This window comes from Mus pahari, chromosome 5, assembly GCF_900095145.1.
Source record: "Mus pahari chromosome 5, PAHARI_EIJ_v1.1, whole genome shotgun sequence".
Lineage (NCBI taxonomy): Eukaryota > Metazoa > Chordata > Mammalia > Rodentia > Muridae > Mus > Mus pahari.
Window position 1 is genome coordinate 16,580,882 of NC_034594.1, and position 4,400 is coordinate 16,585,281.

Here is a 4,400-nt window from a genome sequence, read left to right on the forward strand (position 1 = left end):
TTATTTTGGCTTCCTAGAAAGAAGCCCTGAGACCTGAGCTTCATATTTCAAAATATACTTGTTATTAAGACACTAGTATAAACTATATTTGTGTGAGGAAAGCGAGTCTGTCCCTGTAAATAAATTCCACAGTCTAACTGCACCTTCCACAATCAAGCCAACCCAGGGGTGGAGCTCTAAAGGATCCAGCTATGGCAACAGTCACTAAAGCGTCTACAACCAGTTCGTACATCAGAAAAGACCAAGCAGGGCCTAAGGCTATGCCAGCCCCATCCCCACAAACTCTCCCCCAGCCAAGTCTGTGATGACTTCTGGACAGAACAAACTGTCTGAAACAAATCTGTCCTCAGAGGACAGATGCCCAAGGTCCCTGGGTCCTGTCTTACTCGTGAAGTAGTCCATGGTGTATAGTTGCAAATGTGAACACATGTATCTATGACATAAAGGTTAAAGACATTACGCAAGCCTTGGTATGGAATCATATACCTTCTGGCTACCTACATCTCAGCCTAGACAAGTCAAATGAAGCCTGAGTCCCTGGGACACACATCTCTTCCCAAGACCATCCGTGCACCATAGAGCACGTCCAGGCACTTCATGCAAAGTCCTAAGACTGCTCCAGTACCGCCCTGCTTCTGTAATAAGGAACAAAGTATGTGTTTGGGAAATAGATCCTTGGCAACCTCGGGCTAGGGGGTTGTCAAGCTGGAGGAAGCCCTCTGCTCCTCACACTCCCAAGGACCCTCCCTCTCTATGGGTCACAGCACCACCTCCCATAGCGAAGTCAACTAGGCCCTCCCTATAGCCTCCCTATAGCCCCAGGACCTGTAACTACCCTTGTACATTAGAGCTGAAAGATGCCAGGTCCTGTCAGGGGCAGAGCGGTGGATGGTCTTGTCATCAGCTGTTCACCTGGCCGAGCAAGCCAAGCTGCCCATCAGGAGAACAGGCTGTCTCACACTGAACATCAGAGAGGGGGGCCCAGCCACTTCCTGATGCATTATTTATCAGGAACACATTAACCATTAACCGTGGTGACATCACAGGCATTTGAAGGTAATTTGTGGAAAGTATTGTTAGTGCAATTGATTTGCAAATTCTTTGACAGGGACAACCAAGCACCAAGCAGGCGGAGAGGCGAAATGGAAACCCTTTTTTTTTTTTTTTTAATGTATTTGGGGATAATTGATTGAAAGCTAAGCTGTGTAGCCAGTGAGAAAATGAGATTATGCTCTCTGTTATGCAAAGAAATTGTATATTCTGCAAAACAGCAAGATGAAGAGCTGCCAGGGCAGGCAGCTGGGAGGCAGGCACTGGCTCCATCTTGGGAGCAAAAGAGGGTGACAATATCTTTCTCTCCAATATAAAATCAGTGGATCTGAGCACAGCATAAACCAGGAATGGCGGCACACAGCTGCGATTTCAGAACTCAGAAGATAAAGGTGGGAGGATTAAGGGCTCAAGCTTATCTTTGGCTACTTATGAGGCTAGCCTGGGCTACATGAGACCCTGTCTCAAAAGAAAGAATTGTCATCCTCATAACTCCCCTTACTCTGTGCCCTTTCTCCTGCTCCATCTGAACCCCATAGATTCTGAGCATCAGTCAGACTTCACACACACACCACCTCTCTAGAATTACTGGGTCTTGAAACCTTCCACCACAACTCTCCAAGGGGTATCAAGGACCAGGATGTCCCATGGACGCAGACGGATGAGGACTCCCCGACCCTACACTTCTGTCGGCTCTCACCATCCTTGAGCCAGTCCCAGTTGGTACCCTAACTACCCACAGTATAGCACTCTGTTGGTTGTTACAAAGGTGGGTCAGAGTTCTGGGGTACCCACTAAGGAAGATTTCCAGGCTTTGTGTTCCAGAGCCAGGAATTGGATGGGGTCAGATAGATAATGATGAAACTTTATTTAGGAATGTATTAGAGAAAATGTATTAAGAAACAAAGGGCAGACTGATGGGAGAGACAGATGGTGAGCAAGATGGCAGAGACCAGAGGTACCAAGAGGAGAGTCTGTTACCACTATGACGGGGATGTTGGAAACTCTTATTATGGACAAGGCCACCCAGTGAAGCCCCATCAAATCTGCATGACACAATTTACTGTTCAACTGTGGTCTCCACAGAAAAATAGAAATCTATCGCCCTCACAAAGCCAGTGCTGAGAAAATGACCAAGTGCCACGGTGATGACTACATTGAATTTTGCGTTCTAGTCTCCCAGATAACTTGTCTGAATACAGCAAGCAGATGCAGAGAGTCAACGTCACTGAGGACTGTAGTCAGTTGTCTACTGGCGGCTGCTCTCTGGCAAATGCTATGAAACTTAATGAGGCGCAGACAGACATTGCTGTGAATTGGGTTGGGGGCCTGCGTTGTGCAGAGAAGTCCGAAGCATCTTCTGTTACGTCAGTGATATCGTCTTGGCCACCCTGGAGCTGCCAGAGTATCACCAGAGGGTGATGTATAGTGACCCCGATATTCACCATGGCAATGGCGTGGAAGAGACCTTCTATACAACAGACTGGGTCATGACTGTGTCCCTTCATAAATATTGAGAGTACTTTCCGGGAACTGGGAGGTATGGGACATTAGGACTGGCAAAGGCAAGTACTATGCTGTTAACTACCCACTCTGAGATGGGATAGATGTTGGGTCCTACAAAGCCGTCTTCAAGCCAGTCATATCCAAAGTAATGGAGATGTTCCAGTTTAATTTAGCAATTTAGCAGTGGTCTTCCAGTGTGGCTCAGATTCCCTGTCTGGGGATAGATTAAGTTGCTTCAAAGGGCATGCCAAGGGTGTGGAGTTCATCAAGAGCTTCAAGTTGCCCATTCTAATGTTGGGGAGAGGTGGTTCTATCATACGTGATATCGTAATATCACTGTAATACCGCTGGTGAGAGAGAGAGTAGACAGCCAGCCTGCGGAGAAGGCCAGCACAGGGCTGAACGCTGAATAGAGCAGAAACTGAGAACAGGTGGTCAGCTTGAAGCTGCTGCCTGAGGCAGGCAGGGGGCCAGGCAGAACAGTGGAGCGACTGACTGCTTAGCCACCGGTTACCTTTCCTGTGAGGACCACAGCAGAAAGGACTTCGCTATTGCAGGTTGAACCTGACCTGCATGGAAAGTTCTGCTGTTCTGGGTCTAACTCTGACATCCCCCGGATGTCAGATGGTAACCTGGATGACATGAAACTTTAGGGTGAGTAACTCAGATGTATTCACAGATGGCTCTGTTGAGGCCAGCGCAGCAGCTGCGTCCAAACAATGGCCTCCTGTGATGTTTATGTGCCAGGTGGAATCTCGCAATGGCCACCTCCCTCCCTCCCCGGAGAGGTTTATTTAGGCAGCCATGGGGGAAAAAAAAAACAAAAAAACAAAACAACTCTCCTCAATCTGATTTGGGGCTTTCATTTCTTAATTTGATCAAATTAAGAAACTGGGTTGTGAAAGGTTCAGGTTTGAGGTTCAGTGGAGATACGGAAGCAGATTGCCCTTTTAGGTGAGTTTTTTTTGGTTTTTGTCATGTTTAGCTTTTGTCTTTGTTTTTGTTTTCTGAGACAGGGTTTCTCAGTGTGACCAGCCCTGGCTGTCCTGGACTCACTTTGCAGACCAGGCTGGCCTCGAACTCAGAGAGATCCGCCTGCCTCTGCCTCCCCAGTGCTGACTTATGTTTTAAACATCACAGAAGACAACTCGGTGGGACTCTGAGAAGAGCTTGGGCCTATGTGGCAGGGTGAGGGTCCCTTCCTATACGCAGGTTTCAGAAGGAGAAGGACCTGTGCCACACAGTTAGGGACTCATCCCTGCCGTGCTTAAGGTCAGGCTGTCTCCATTCCTGGTTGACAGGGGATGCAGGGGAGGCCTCTCATTTGTCTGGTGTGTATGGGGGGATGTATGACCTTCAGGATGTGACTGGGGGTGGGGGAGGGAGGTCCATTTGGTTAATATGTATCTACCATATATGGTATACCACTGTTAGCCCCTTTTAGATAGGAAGCTGTTAGCTTCCCACCTGTAAGCAGAAGCAGCCACTGGGGTAAAGGCACAGCCACAGATGTGGGGTTGGGGGGCACCTGAGCAGCAAGTGCTCCGGGTTCTGATAGGATGGGGTAAATGCATCCATGTGCACAGGGCACACTGCGCAAATACACAAACTAGAGGACAGACCCTCAAAACCCATAAAGCCACTCGGGCACAGATGCTGAGTGTGATCTCAGCACTGCAGAGGCGTGGGATCCCTGAGCAAGCTGGCTGCCGAGACTCTTGTGTGTTTCTGCGTGGGCAGAGACACTTTGGACTGGGTTCGTACTGAAGAGCTTAACATCCTAAAAGAGGATAGGCTGCGAAAGGAAAAATGAATGCCCTGTCGGTTTGCGCTGATCAGAGCAT

The 4,400-nt window shown here is 48.5% G+C and overlaps 1 pseudogene; it reads left to right on the top strand.

Moving 5' to 3' along the window:
- The first annotated feature begins 1,992 nt into the window (after positions 1-1,992).
- On the top strand, positions 1,993-2,898 carry LOC110321381 (annotated as a pseudogene).
- Positions 2,899-4,400: the final 1,502 nt, after the last annotated feature.